The 16,546-nt window shown below is 42.7% G+C and overlaps 1 long non-coding RNA gene across 3 annotated transcripts in view; it reads left to right on the forward strand.

Moving 5' to 3' along the window:
* LOC102375009 overlaps nt 1-16,546 on the forward strand; it is a 90,368-nt gene that overhangs the window by 65,318 nt on the left and 8,504 nt on the right. Inside the window, exon 1 of one of the 3 annotated variants that reach the window (XR_325069.2) lies at nt 14,891-14,927. The exons of the other annotated variants lie outside the window; for them this stretch is intronic. This is a non-coding gene — a long non-coding RNA (uncharacterized LOC102375009). Of the gene's footprint in view, nt 1-14,890; nt 14,928-16,546 lie in introns of those variants that run through there. 3 annotated transcript variants of the gene reach the window in all.

A 16,546-nucleotide genomic window follows, 5' to 3' on the forward strand; every position in this document is an offset into this window, starting at 1 on the left:
TCTTTCCTGCCTATGCAGGGGGTCGGACTCGATGATCTATTGAGGTCCCTTCCGACCCTAGAATCTATGAACCTATGAACCTATGACAGGTGTCCTCTATTTCAGACCTGGAAATATGGTAACCCTAGTATAACAGAAGAGGAAGGGAAAGCTAACTATCTTGTTAGCCATTTTCAAATGCAGGAGGACTGGGGTTAAGTCATATTGTTGAGACCCACTGGATTGGGAGTTCCAGCTAAGAGGGTTGATTTACTAATATGGTTTTCCCAAGCTGTACTGTTTTCCCCCTTCCCTGACCCCAGTAAGGTTCTCTTTGTTTTAAAACCTTGGACTACTTGTGAGTATTGATCACAGTGAGCTATCACACAATGTTATACAGTTTTTCAGGTTTCTGGATGGGAGCGTGAGTTAAATGAGGTGGGTAATGAACCATATCCTTTTTTTATTACCAAAACAGCACCTGGCAGAAGGGCTACAATTTTTGTGGAGCTAAATCCTGCCATTTCCTGTTGGAGGTATATTGGTTGTTGTGGAAATGAGTAGCATAAACTGTGTGTTGGCAATTACAAACACTAATTTGGCTTCAGATAACCAAGAAAGGTTAATTCAGATTTGGGATTACACTGCTGTGCTTCTAAAACAGAATAGCATACCCATCTAGATACTTGTAGCACACGTCTTAGGTGGTTTCACACATCCCCGTTTATTTTGTAGTTTTGGGGAGCATGGTAGAATGGCAGTGGCCCCTGTGTCTTCTCTCTTTCATGCCCACATGCAGGACTGTGTGAAGAACTGATTTTTTGGTTCAGACCTCAAACCAAAAAAACAGGGCTGTGCAAAATTTCGCCTAGCATTTTGTTTTGAAACTGTTTTGAGCCTAAAACAGCGAAATCAAAATGAAACAAAAGCCTTCAAAACAGCTTTGAAGCGAAACAAGGGAACTCAAAACCTTTTGAAACAGGCTTACTGGCTTCAGCACTGGTTTCAGCCGGCAGCACCCGCTTCCTGTCATCTGGCAGGCAGATCGAGGGCTCGCCTGCACCCCTGGGAGTGCTGCGGGGGCTGTGCTGGAGTCCTCCTGGGGCTGTGGGCCCCGAATCTGCCTGCCAGATGACAGACTAATGCCGGGAACAGACCACACACTGCGCCAGGAAGATTGGTGCTGCTGTTGGCCCCATGGCAGCACCCGGCTCCTGTCACCCAGCAGGCAGATCAGGGACATGCACCACTGGGAGGACTCCAGCACAGTCCTTGCAGCCTTCCTGGGGGTGCCAGCAGGCCCCCAATCTGCCTGGCAGCTGACAGAACGCAGGTGCTGTCGCCTAGGGCCAGTGGAAGCCAGGGCCATCCCTGGCGGGGAGGGCGTGAATCGGGGTGACTGCCCCAGGCCCTGCGCTTTGGGAGACCCTGCGGATCCAGGTGGTGTGACCATGGCAACTCTGCACCACTGCTTGTGGTGGCATCACATCTTGCTGCTTACTACCCCTCCTGCTGCCACGGGGTCCTCACTGCCCCCCCTCTGCCACCACCACTGGTGGCAGTGGTAGTGGCTTTGCATCCAGGGCACACAGGATCGGGGCAGGGGCAGGTCCCCACTGGCAACAGGCAGCAGCACCCAACTCCTGTCATCCAGGAGGCAGATCGGGGCCCACCAGCACCCCCAGGAGGGCTGCAGGGGCTGTGGCTGGTTGGGCGTGCCCCCGATCTGCCTGCCACATGACAGGAGCCAGGTGCTGCTGCCTGTAGTCAGTGGCAGCACTGACCTTCCTGGAGCTGGGTGCGAGCTATGCCCATTGCCAGTCTGTCACCTCACAGGCAGATCAGAGGCCCGCAAACCCAGGAGGACTCTGGCACAGCCCGCACAGCTCTCCCGGGGGTGTGGGCGAGCCCCTGATCTTCCTCCCTGCTACATTTTCTGTTTCCCCATAATAACCTATGGGCAGAACATCAAAACAGTTTCAACAAAATGAAATGGAACAGTGGTTTTGAAATGAAACCAAACAAAACTCAAAATGAAACACTGTTCTGTTGAATTGTGAAACGGAAGTTGAGTCGGAATGGTTCTATTTTGCACAGCCGTACCAAAAAAACCGGGAAAAATTGTTTTGGATGGAATGACTTAGTAGCAGCGCAGAGATTGGAATTCAGAAGCTTGTAACTTCCAGACTGACAATGAATTTTCTTGAAGATGCAGCAAAGCCTTCTTCTAATAAGTTCCTATTAAACTGGCAGAATATTCCAGCAATTTTCAAATTGCCTCTTGATTTCAAAAGGCATGTTGCAATACAGTATCTGAGGAAGCCACAAACATTACTTATACTAATTAGAACAGTGGGAATTCTTTGTTATATACTGCTTTCATCACCAAACGTGTTTTCAATTTTCAAAAAATTAGTGCATTTGCTCAAGTTACAGTTCCTACAGAGAATGATGAATTTTGACAGTCACCTCTAGCAGACTAGTAGGAAAGCAGCCTTTATCTTTGTCTCTTATGCTAATCTGGAATGGAAGGCACCAGTCACAAATCCTATTTTCTTCCTTCACTACTGAAATGAGCAGAATTCAATGCTTATTGGTATAATGCAGATCTCAGCCATTACAGGACTTGCAAAGAGATGAACAACATATTCCAGAACATCTAGGAAGTATTACTAATCCCAAGAATTCAAAATTCATGAAATTAGCCCACCCCTTCCAATCTTTTTAATCAATTTTGAGCTCCTTTTTTGCTTCCTAATTCCTGAATCTTTAGATGCACTTGCTTCACATTTTCAGGAATTTTTCTTCAGCTATAATGCCTAGTGTGATACACTGTGACCTTGGGAATGCTTCTGAGAAGCACTCCCAGGGTACTCTCACACCTTTAAGGTCATCCTTCAGCTCCAAACCCCTCTTTGCCTTCTGCTGCTTGACCACTGCAAACCAACTGAGATGCTTCCTAACCTATGACACCTCAGCTATCCCTGTCTCACTGAATCAGCTATTAGCAGAGGGGATACTGCTAGGTAGAAGAATCACACCCTTGTCCAGTCACAAGCTCAGAAAAAATGGATCCCCCTGCTGGAAAAGAGGCCTGCCTGTATGGGTAGGTGCTGTGAGTTAATGCTGACAATTGTGAGATCAATAGATAACAAAAGGTTGTATTATAAAAACAGGAGCAATCATAAGAAGTCAGGTAATCATATGTTGAGGTACAGACCGAGATAAAACAATAAACGAACAAAAGGAAATATTGAACACTAACCTGTTCTTACGCTACACCTTAAACCCAAGGCTGCAGTTCCTATGAACACAAGTTAGAAAGCGGCATCTGCCTCTGACCTTTCCACTATGGCCCCCTAAAATTGCTCCTACAAGCTTGTTTAACTTCTCTCCTGGCTGAGGTCCAACAGCCTTCCACGCACCCAGGAAGCACCCATTGGATTTTCAGGGAATCCGATTAGTTATTTGCAGACATTAAAAACAAAAAAAAGGGCAAAAAAGCAGTGATTTAAACTCAGCACACTCCTGCACCAAGCCCAATACACGCCCAAAAGAGGTATTGCATTAGTTGGACCTGGCTCACCCAGCATCTGTATAGATCAGACACTTTAGTGGGGGGAAGAGGTTTAGTTCTTTTTTCAAATAACTGATTGAATCAGCTTTAGCTAAAAGTGCCAATAAGCCCCACTGAAGCTCTTGATCTATACAGATGCTGTGGAGCCAGGTCAAAGTAAGATGCTGTTTCTTCTGATAAAGTGCATTTGGGGGGGATTTTTAATGTCTTCAAGCAAGCATTATGCATATAACTTCCTCCCCCCCTCCCCGCACCACCAAAAAAAGAGACCCACGTTTACCAAACTAAAAGTTTTTTTTGCTGATATAATTAAGTTCAGGAGAATATGTGCATCCTTGCAGACATAAAGGATACTAATCCAATATCCCTAAGATGTTGTTGAACTTCATTTCCTCCACAGTAAGAAATGTTCTTCCAGTTCTTAGGTGCTATACATGTTAGGGTATCTCCTTTTAAAATGTAAATATGTCACTGTCTGAAAAGGCCTATTCATAACTAAGCACACTCCTGTCAGATGCTAATTCTTAGCAATTGCTGTTGTTCAGCCATTTAGGCTAGAGTCCCTCCCAGGTGCCAAAGAAACTCATAGTTTATCACCTGAAAGTCATTATTATGTGCAATCCTAGCCCTATTATAACATATAAGTAATATATTTTATATCAAATACCACAATGTGTATAAAAGTAAGGGAAATAAATCTAAAAATAGTTTGATGTTACCTATCTATAGAGACTACACATGCCATATCAGTAAAATACATTCAAGAAAACATGCATGATTACCACCCCCCAGACCATAGGGGATGGGTTCATGACAGCTGGAAATCAGATCTTTTTCTTTTTACATTAGAGCTGAGGATTTTCATTCAGTTTCTTGCAAAAAAAACCTCCCAAAAATCATGAGGTTTATAACAGAGTCATAACAGAGTCAACTTTGTTATGACAGATTGGAGATTAGTCATTGTATAGGCTGGCTTCTTTTCAGCGACAAGAACTCACAGATTCCATTTAAGCTACTAAGAGTTTAAGAACAGATTTGCCCAATCTGTATGCAAGTGAACAAGGGAGAATGAGAGAAATAAGAAGAAAGTCAACCTCTTCTTAAGTTGTTTCCTTTGTCCCCAGAGGGCAGGAACACACTCTGAGGAACAGACACTAAGGCCGCTTGTACACATGACACCATTATTATGTATACATGATGAAAATGTCACTTTGTATGGCTTAATGGCATCATGCTGTACACATGCAAGAGTTTGGGGGGTGTTAAATGAGTTTGCATCATTGCAAACTAAATTACATCCTGATATAATTTAGTTTGCAACAGTGTGTTGCAGCTATTAGTCAGCTCACCCCCCAGCTATGGGAAAGGCGGGCAGGCTCCACAGAAAAAAAGAATTGGGCCCCTCATCTGATGAAGGCACACTTTTCATAGACGAGCCTATGAACTTTGCTTCATCAACTTCCTAGATACAGAAACTCATGGACTCAATACAGACATTGGATTTATGACACACTATAGCCTGACATCTGACTCCCCAAGTACCTCTCCACTTTTACCTGCTACATCCCCCTTCCTCCCCCTCCCCCATCCCAACCCGTCCCTCACCCCCTGACACCTCAATTTACATTTTCACTGACTGGCTTTCTTGCATGCAGACCAGCCTATGGCTTGTTTACTATTCATTCCACCCAGAAAGAGCGCATACACCAACTCCAGATGCTTCCTCAGCCTGATGAAGGGTTTTTAAACCCAAAAGCTTGCTAAGATATATTTCTTCAACTATTCAATTAGTCTAATAAAGGATATCAGATTGACCCAAAGAACCTTGTCTGCTCATGTCCTTAGATCAACATGGCTAAAACTTAGACCCCTTAACACACACACGTGATACAAGTTTTGCTTTCAACAATTTGAGGGACACATTCAAAGGAACCCCTGCACCTATGTCCTGGAAACGTGGCAGGCTTCATGCCCTTAGAAGGGGCTACGATTTCTCCTGTTTTCATACAAATCTGCAAAAAAATGACAAAGTTATATGTATTTTAATGATTTCCCATTATAGTCCATTGCCGAATCTCTGAATCAGTGCCCAAAGTCCAAATCTGATTCGGCCAAATAGAATCAGGACAGTGACTCAAATCACCAGTCAAATCGCTATCCCTCTGAATCAGCTGAATCCGAATCCAAATCAAATATGTGCCACTTCACAGAGGCCTAGTGCTTATGAATCTACATAAACATCATATGCCTAGGCTGAAAAGCATGCATCTCCACTCTGCCTATATACCAGTTCAGGTGGGGAAAAGTGTTCTCTTTTATGTGCTTACTGTTTCTTCTTGATACAGTAAATATGTTTGTATAATTGTTCACTTCTCTTTTAGGTCCCATTCAGCTAAACAGTCACTTACACCCCTATGCCGCAAAGCACTAACACATACTGAGTGCCATGGAACTTAAACATCTGTTCTTTAAGTTAAATAGGCACTGAAGTGCATTGCTAAATTAGGTTCTTTAGGCTGATAAGAATTTTGTTACAACTAGATATTTAGAAAATATTTTTTCCACTGAGAAAAAAAAATGTTTTCCTTGACATTTTCAGGAGTTTCATTGATTTAAAATTTTCAGGGAAAACTGAAAAGGTTTCCATTGTTAGATAAAGAATATAAAGAACTGAAGGAAATGTGTTTTTAGTGACAATTTTTGTTTGTGGACAACCCAATCTGACATCAGAAAAGATTCGGCAAAAAAACTTAGTCCAAGTAATGACACCAAGAACGAGGCAATGATACCAAGTACTGAGTGCCTAAACTCCCATTGTGAGTTAAAAGTTCTCAAAACCCCTGAGCGTCAGGCCCCTGTTCATTATAATTTAACATCTTGTACCACTGTTCAGGTAATTTGTCCGCATTACCTTTCTTTCAGTTTAGCTGAATGAATATGTTATAGGACCTTGTCAAGTTTGTCTTCAGAACAAGTTTTTTAGAGAAGAATTTATTAAGAGTATCATCTCACAGGTTTGAAATTAAATCTGTTTAATCTAAAACCACTACATTACTGTTTAACAAGCTAATCTTGTAAGCTAGTAAATTATTGCTTAGAAGCATTTGAAAACTCATATTTATGTTACAGCAAAGAGGTTTACCTTTCATGCAGTATATTTTAACTGTCCTCTGAAAAATTACATTAATGGATTTTCATGTGATACAATGCATGTTACACAGATAACATCTTGTTTATGTCAGGTAGTGTTGTGTAAAGAATTGTAGGTAATGTTTTTAAAACATAAATCCCTGACATTAAAAAGCATTGCGGTGTTTGTGTGATTTGATCAGGGAATTTAGTACAGAGCCAACTCCATAAGAGATATTTCAAAGCAGAAAATGGAGTATGCTGATTAGTATAGATAGGAGAGATGGTATAGAATAAGAGGGTGGGGTAACTCTCAAACCAGTGTGAAGAGGTTTTTCTGTTGGTATCAGCTGATGTATCAGTACTAGGCATATTTAGCAAAATGCTGCGTGCTCCAGATTTAAAATTCAGAGCTGTTAAGTACCAGTTTGTGGACAAGTAGGCCAGGTCCGCAGGAGAAGAGGTGTGTCTTTGCAGCAGCACAAATAGTAGTGGCACAAATTTGTGCCGCTACTTTGTGCTGCAGCGCATGCCCCTACCCATGTGCTTTGCAGTGGGACAGTGTCCTGCTGCTCCATGTGCTGCAGGGGAGGGCTGGTTTGGGCACAAGGTGTCTCAGCAGGGGCTAGCCAGCCTCAACACTGAGGTACTTGGTGCTCTGGCCAGACAGTGAGTGGCACATGGAGACAGGGAGCAGGCAGCCCAGGGAACTGTAGGGATGGCAGGGGGACAGTGTGCCTTGAGACAAAGGAACAGACAGCCTTGGGTTGGCTGCTCCCCCATCTCTTTGTGCCTCAGCACAGGGGCTCCACTGTGGACCCCTCACATTGAGGCACATGGAGCCCCAGACATCCATGGCACAGCTGCCTGGGTGCAGTGTGCCTCAGTACAGGGGAGTAAGTAGCCCAGGGCTGCCTGCTCCTCTGTCTCCATGTGCCTCAGCACAGGGGCTCCACCGCTCTACGTGCTAGGGCAGGGAGAGCCAGCTGCAGCACAGGGTGCCTCAGTGCGGGGTTAGCTGGCAGGCAGCCCCAGTACTGAGGCACCCTATGTCCCCACCAGCTGGGGAGCAGCACATGAAGATCAGGGAGCAGGCAGCTCAGGGTGTCCCCGCACTGAGGCACCTTGCCCCCCAGCCAGCCATTCCCCAGCTGGCTGGGGCACAGTGTGCCTCAAGACAGGGGAGCAAACAGCCCTGGGCTTGCTGTTCCCCTGTCTCAAGGCACATCTAGCAAGCTGATCTGCAGCTGCCTGGGATGCAGTGTGCTTCAGCGTGGGGGCTCCATGTGCCTTAGTGCAGGGGATCCACAGTGGAGCCACTGGGCCATAAAGAGACGGGAGCAGAAAGTGGGCTGCATGCTTCCCATACTAGAGGCATCCTGCGCCCCAGCCAGGGAGCAGCTGGCTGGGGTGCAGAGTGCCTCAGCATGGGGGCTCCGCAGCACGCGGAGATTGGGGGAGCAGGCAGCCTGTCTCTGCATTTGTCTTGGCTCACTCCACTTTGGCATGGTTCATGACACCTTTTTCCAGGGTTTGTTTTTGGGTTTTTTTGCGGGGGGAGGGTTGCTACTGGAAAATCGCAGTAGTAAATTTTGCCCTGGCACTGCAAATTAGTAGCAATGCGCACTGATTGACATGTAACTCATGTGGTTTCCAGCACAACAAACCACATGTGCCTGCACGTCTGAATCCAGCCATAGTAGATGTTTCTTGGTGAAGTGATATTAAGTTTTAGGGTGTCTACTGTGGAGTTTGTTGTTATATTTTCTGAGTTGTTTGTCTGTTGTTGCAAGCCACTTGTCTAGATAAAGCAGGATATAAATCTAAATAGTAAGAAGAACAGCAGCAATGATAATGATAATGTGGCGATTTATATATGTATGTTTTTGTGTCTTAATTTATAGGATCATTGGGATGATTGCATTAACATAACCTATAAAATATTTGACAGAATCTCTGGACTATGAACTGTGACCTGGAAATATGGGCAATTCCCAGAAAGCCAAAATCCATTGTCTAAATTGTTTGTCAGTACTTGTGAGTCAAAGTACAAAGGGAAATGAAATCATTCTGATATGTTTACTGAGATGGCCTCAGTCTGCCATTATCAGTCTTGTTCTTCATCGTCTCGCTCGCTCTCCCTTTCTCTCGCTCTCTTTTTGTTACACTACTGTATTGTAAATCAGGACTACTCCACTGAAGACATTAGAAACACTAATGGTGGAAATGGGAATTGAATCAGGCTACACGTCTTACATGTTGGTCATCATAATAGTTTTGATGGACTTTTAACCAAAGGCTACAAAGTTTAAAAGCTTAAACTAATTTGTGAAGGAGTTGTCCTAAAGCAAATCTACTGATTCTCTCATCGGTTTTGTATAGCTCCATGAATATAGCTTTGGTTCATACTTTCTAAGCTCCTATAGAATCCTGTGAAGATATCCCATCAAAAGCAATAAAGACAGTTTGACTGTTCATATTTTATTGATACCTTGGAATCTCAAGGTTTTTCTTATTTCTTTCGTATATCTTTATAAAGACAGAGTTATTCATAATTCCCAGACTATTAACAAGACCAATCACCAAGTTACTAAGACACAGCTAACAGAATTTTGCCATATTTTGAATCCTCCAGGCTCCAAGAAGCTTTTATTTGTGATTTGAATTTAAAGTTTATCACATTTCACAGCAAGACTGTCAATGCATCCTCATGCTTCACTGCAATGACCTCTTCTTTATGTGAAATCATTGCCATAAAGCAAGGGGACACCAGGAAAGGACTCCACTGGGGAAAAAGTAGTAAAACAAAGTGAACAGGAAAAATCTGGATACAGAGCTGAATCTTGTGGCTCTGAAATTAAACAAAAGCTTGGAGAACCTCTAAAATGATTTATTGTAAAGAAGAGAAGCAGTAAGAACCACAATTTTAAACTGCAAAACAGTTATTAACCAATAATTTTTAAGTGTTTGTAGAAAGCAATAAACTCTCTTACAGCAATTCAATAAACCTGCCTATGTATGGGCATAAATTGTTTATAAAATCTGTGGTTGTACAGAACGATATTAAGGGCAATGCATGATATTTTCTGGTCTATATATATAAAAAAAAAAATCCTTGCAAACCCCTGTCTTTTTTAGATAGTCAGTGGCCATGTACAGATATTACACTTCTACTGGAAGAGTCCCTGCTCTCCTAGTAGAAATTAGAAACATACAATGTTCATTCAGTTTCTCACAGAGGAAACATGCCGCCTCTAGGACAAAGATCTTCCAGGATGGAAGATCCCCTTGTTAGAGAGTTTCCCTCACAAACACAGTCGCTTGTATGATTCTGTTTGACTCCTCTATGACCCAAAGCAGTTGAGCAGCAGCTTCCCCTGTGCTTTCTTCCGACCAAGGTCACCCGAGTCTAGTGAAGGAGTGCGAGGCATTGCTTCACTGCTCCCTGCCCATTCCAAAGACTGGGCTGTACCTTGTCTGAGGAATGGGCTGGGGAGGGGCAATGCCCCACTGCTGCGTTCCCGTCCCCATCCGGTGCAGGGCTCTGCAAGTGCTGCAGGGGTCGGAGCAGGGAACTGATCAACTTCCCCCTGCATAGCAAGTTCAGAGCTGGCACCTACAGCCTTGTGCAGCTGTGGTCACCAGTTTTAACAATGCAGTGATGGGGAAATCCAATCAGTTTCCTTCCCCACACCACCCTAGGTGGCACTGGCAGGCCTGCCACTGCTGGCTTTGAATGTGCTGTAGAGGGGGGGACCTGATCTGCTTCTCCCATGGAGCACTTGCAGAGCCATGTTTCCAGGGGCACACCCTAATCTGGGGAATGGGTGGAGGACATTGCCACACTGCCTCATTCCCACCTTTTCTGATCTATGAGAGAAGAGTGAACCAGAGGGGAAGGGTTCCTCACCCATTCTCCAGACCAGGGCATCTCTGGTCCAGGGAGGTGCAAGGACTCTTTGCCTGCCACTCTACTTCCCTCTGGGAATGGGAAGAGTGGAGAAACCACTGCTCCCTACACCTTCCCAGGACCAGAATCACCCTAATCTGAGAACAGGGAAGGGGGTGGTACCAGAAGGAACACCTGGAAATTTCTCCACCATGAGAAATGAACACCTGTTCATAGCTTTTCCCCTCTTTTTTGGTGAAGTTATTTTTCATTCAGCTATATCTAACTTTTAGGAAATGTTGCTTAAAATTTAGCCTACCATTATTGAAAAAGTTCCTATGGCATTTACAGGCATTTTGGACACTTGCTTATGAAAAACCAAGATGAGACCTCCAACATGACAGATTTTCAGTAAGCCCTCAAAGAATCTGTCCTTTCCGAACCTACCTTTTATTTTCTTTCTGAAGTAGTTGTAAAATGTATATATGCCTTCAAACATATTAACATTAAAGCTGCCCCTACACACACATTTAAATGTACACTGTATAGTTTTCAACAGTTATCACAGTCGCCTATAAAAGTAAAACTTTTCCATGTAGTTTACTCTATGTTTTTTTCAGACACTCAATTTGTTCACTCCTAAATAGTAAAAAAAGTAGTTTCGTGACAGAGCTGAGAAGTAGAAGATTTTTTAAAATGGAAAAATAAAACACCTTTTAAACATTAAGGCTGTTTCTTTATACATAAGTAAATGCAGTTTGAGAAATATAAATGTAATATTAAAAGGGCCAACTATCAGAGAACATGTGTGTGAAGGGAAAGGGGTGGGATAAGGGTCATAATGGAAGATAACTCATGAATTTTGAAGTTAGATTTTAATATGACAGTAAATATGTTTTGTTGCTTATAACATATCACCTCTTGCTTTTTTCTCATGCATGCTCTTATATCCCTCATCACTCAGAGAGAAAAAAAAAAAGTATAGGATGGACAATAGGGGAAGCTTTTGAGATTGATTTTTTTCTAATAAATAAATAAAATAAAATACATCCCCCCCACATATCTTTTTTTCAGTAGTAATCAGAACTTCAACCTTGCTGAACTGTAGTTCCAATTTTCCCATTCAAACATTGATCAAACAATGTTGACAAGACCTATTCTTCTTAGTCAAATATTTCACTTGTTCTGGATTCCTGCAGGTAACTGGGAAGCTGTGTTTTTTCTTAAGCCATCTGTAGGTTGTATATTTGTGTGCAAACTTTGTCCAGATTCCTTTAGGGAAGGTTTTGGAGCATGTATGGCAATGTGTGCCCCTCAAAAAATGTCTGGAAGTTTGATTCGGTTCAGAAACTGTGGACTATTCACGTTAGGACAAATATTATCAAGCAACTTTTAGTTTAGAAACAAGTCTAAAAATCTCTCCACATGCTGCTGCTGATATTTTTAGGTCTTCCTTTTCTAGATGGATTGTATTTCTAAGTATATTGCCATAATAGAATCTGTTCATGTTTCTGTGTTGTCATTTGCAGTCTTGAGAAAAGTGACATGTGAAGATGATAAAGTATCATTTGCAAAAAAGGTTAACTAATATTTTAATCAAATGTCAAAAGATTTTTGTATTTGAGTTCAGTTTAAGAATTCAGTGTAGATTTTATTTTAAATTTATCCAAAGCTTGTCGCCTATCCCTAATGCCCTATATGGCTAATGTCCCTTAAACGCTGACATTAATGAGATCATATTGTCAGACAGAAAAGTGAGGTCAACATTGGAGAGAAGCTTACAGAGTTAGGATAGTTTCTTACAATAGGAGTACCTGTTATATAGCTGACTATTAGATCTATAGTCTCCTTAGTAATATTAGCAACTAGAATATCATACAAGGACTTAAAGAACATGGAAAAAAAGTATTGCAGAGGGTATCAACATGTTACTTAATTCAGAATGCTAGATAAAGTGATATTATTCCAATGATATGCTGTATATGTGGAGGAAAGCCATGGCTAACAGGACTTAGCACCCACAAACACGGGGCAGCGGGTAGGGCCACAGGGCATCCTGGGTGCAGGCTCCTGGTGGCTACAGTGAGGGAGAAGGGAGAGCTCTGACAGTTGCAGCCTGGCATGTGGATCACTGCCCAGCATGGCAGGCAAGTCTCAGTCTGAAGGGGAAGGAAAGGAGGGGGGCAGATCGAGGCCCCCACAGTGTTGGGATGGAGGGAGTTGGGCAGAGGCAGGGGCAGAGGCTGGGGTGAATGGGGCCCTGGGGTGAGTTGAGGGATGGTCGGAGCCCAGGTGGCTCATCCAGGGGTGCGGGGGGCTCCCACCTCTGCATGCACCCTGGGGGAGGTATGGTGGGGCACGTGCCCCCTGGATTTTTGTGTGGGGCAGAGAAGGGCTGCCGCTGTGGGCTGGGGCTCTGGCCCTGCTGCACTTGCTGCTGCTGTGGGGGCTATGCAACACTATGTGCCTGCTGCGGGCAGGTAACACAACGCAGCCCAGGGGCAGCAGGCACATGGAGTCGGGCCACTCCTAAGGCAGCAGCAGTGGCACACGGAGCCCAGTGCACAGCAGGCAGCTTGCATTTTCCCTGTAAACAAATCTGAGAGGCATATGTCCCCCATGCCTCCCCAGGGGTGGGCACAGTGGTGGGAGCCCCCCACGCTCCGGGACGAGCTGCCCAGGGCTTCGATTGTCCCACAACCTGCCCCAGCCCCAGGGCCCATTCACCCCAGACCCTGCCTCTGCCCTATTCCCTCCCTCAATGTGGGAGCCTTGATCTGCGCCCCCACCCATTCCTTCTCCTCCCACCCCTTCCCCTCCACAGACCTACCTCTGAGGGGGATGTGTGCATGCACGCTCAGCCCCCCAAATAATATTTTCTGCCTCCTCCTATGGTATGCTGGCTACAGATTTTCAAAGCTTTTGATCCCACTCCGCTCTACTACAAAACTGACATTTCCCAAGGCAGTTTTTAAAAACTAAGTGTAGATATTTTTGGCATGTAAGTTTAAGGTGCATCTTTATTTTAAAAACAGGAGTTTGTGGTTTTGACATATACAGACAGGATATCTCAATGGAGGTGAAAACCATTGTTCCTGAGATTAACTGAAGAATTCCAATTCCTTCCTCTATCAGGACTTCTCATGAAAACACTTGGTTACATTAGCCCCTGTCATTTCCCTAAGTCAGTATAAATGAAAATGATTTTTCTATCTTTAGAAACAAAGCTTGTTGATGCTCAAAGGAAGTGTAGGCAATAATAAAAGGCAAAGAAAAAATGTGTGCAGGGTCCAGATCCCTGTTATTTGTTTCTCTGTCATTTGTTATACTGCTTGATGAACAGGTCCATGAAACTGTCAGGCAAAAATGCAGTGTAAGCAGGTATAGTTCTAGTCTTGGTTGGAACAGACTATATGCACACCGTAAATAGTTCAAATGTTCTCCCTTCCTGAGGGTTTACTTTATAGTGATTCACATAACACCACCAAATATAAATTTTAGCTTAAGTTTTTGTCCCCAAGCTTGGCTGTTATTGTGTTTTTCCCCCTGCAAGACCTGTCTCAGAGGCTAGTTCCCACTGTTCAGAAAAATACTGCCCCTCTTCTTGTTGGATGGCATTACAATGGAAAATCTGCTTTTTTGATTCAGCACTAATTACCCTGCACCTTCCTTCACAGGGTTAAGGCACATGCATTTAGGATGACTCAAAAGACCCTTCATTGCTTTCTCTCATCCTGTTATAGGCCACTAAGGCCAGAAAAATGACCTGTAAAAATCTGAAATTCTATACGTTCTTAGTTTTGAAGTGTAAAGATGTTTGTTTAATTTTTTCCTTCCTTACAAAGTTCAGCTGAGGTCCAAAAGTTGACCTGGGTTATTTCTGTCTTTTATATCCACTCTAGAATATCTCCAAGCTTTGGCTCCAAACTTTGTTCCTTAGTCTGTTATAACTGTTCCACACTGATTAACCATTTTAATGATGACAATAGATTCTGAATTGCTCGTCCATGGTTGCATAGGGTCTACTCAGCTAAGGACCTACAAACATTTTTTGTTATTAAATAAGGAACTTTACATAGAAATCAGGAAGACTATATCTGCTTTGGTCACTGTAGGGAGTCAATGCCTGAACAAGATTACAAGATTTGCAATACAAGTGATCAATAAAGATTAAAATGCATGTACAAAGATTCAAGTTCCAGTCTTATTTTCTCCTTTACAACAGAGTTGGCCAACCCACAGCACATGTGCCACATGTGGTACACAGCAGATCAGGGAAGGAGCAAAGAGCAGAGAGCAGAGCAACAGATTGGACAGGGAAGAGAAAGCAAACCACTGGGCTGGGCTGGACAGGTAAGGGGATTGTAGTGGTACTTGGGAAGGATGTGGGACTTTTAGCATGCCTGCCAAAAAAGTTGGCCCCCATTGCTTTACAGATTCCCAAAGCATTTTAAAGCAAAAGCACCTGCTACATTAACTCAGTTTTCTGTAATGGTTTCTGCCCTTTGTTGCATAATTTAACCTGCTCATCTGCTTTCAATGTTACTACAATGGTGAAAATGAAATTGAGGCATGATGCAGAATGTTTGCATTTACTGCTGAAACTAACTGACCTTTATGTAAGGCTGACTGAACACTCGTGATTGATGACAGTTCATAATTCTCACTTCTAAATAGGTAGAGCCACTCTAACGAATACAGATTCATTATTGCATAACAATTTAAATCCAAATCAAACTGCTGTATTTTAATACTTAGGAGGTATCTGTAACGTGGGGCGAGGGAGAGGGGGGGCAAAAAAGCGAGGGGAGAGTCCTTGTTTAGAGTTCAAGGATAAGAAAGGTTTGCCAGAAAATTCTCTGACTATATCACATTTATTGTGTTCTTATGCTTTGTTACAAATGTCAGAGCACCAGAGTTGCATGGAAAGTGAAGCTTAGCTTTTAAAACACTTCCCCTCCCATTTTTTTTTTCTTCCAGACCACACTTAATCATTCCAACAAATACCTAATTGTGTCATGTTTTCTAATTCTGAGTCTTTCATCTTTGCAATGATGATATTACCTGATCAAAAAAAGCCTTGTGTTACAAACTGCTTTATTCTATATTTGGAAAAGTTTTTCAGAGACATTTTTCTTAGGTTGATATGCCCTGCTGTGGAAATTTTTAGAGTATTTTCTATGTTGTGTTTTCATTATGAATTCATTTGACATTCACTGTTCTTTAGCATTGATCAAAATGAACTCCTGTGGTATATATGGGAAATAGAATAGTTTCCCAGGTAGTTTCTAGCAATTTTTAAAGCATTAAATAGAATGAATTAGGTTTTCTTAGAAATGGATTGTTGTCCATTCCATCCAATTTATCTGTATGTGAGTTGGTACTGTAGGTCTTCTCACATGAAATAAAATCCATTAAATAACTGACACATGTTTTCTCTCTGTTTCCTGAATACACATTATATAGAAAGAGAAACAATGCTTGGTAAGAATCTTCCTCATTTTTTTATATTTGTTAAATATTCACCTTGTGTGGAGATTAGTCTACATACTTCTAAGCTGTTTTCTTTAAAATAAGGACTTGGAGGATAAAAAGAAGTTAAAACCTTCAAGCAATTAAATACTGCAAACCTCCTTCCAAGAAGATAGGACAGTGAACAAATAGTTCAGATACCTTGAGATTATTTTGTAGAAAGGAATCATTTAAATGGAAAATGGCATAAAAAATGCTGACTTCTCTGATGAACTGTCAATAGGAGATTTAGGACTCTCTATGTGCCATCAGCAAGTTTTAATTGATTACTGTGTTACCACCCTGGAGTGTGCATAAAATAAAGGTTAGAGAGATCCTGAGGATATCAGCTACCTTTTTGAAGCTGCACAATTAAGGTACAGTACATAATCTGAGTACGAAACCAGCAGTCAAAAGCAAGCTATATATCTGCTTTCACCAAAAAACAGAAGGAGCAGACA

Source organism: Alligator sinensis, unplaced genomic scaffold (assembly GCF_000455745.1).
Source record: "Alligator sinensis unplaced genomic scaffold, ASM45574v1 scaffold774_1, whole genome shotgun sequence".
Classification (NCBI taxonomy): Eukaryota; Metazoa; Chordata; order Crocodylia; family Alligatoridae; genus Alligator; species Alligator sinensis.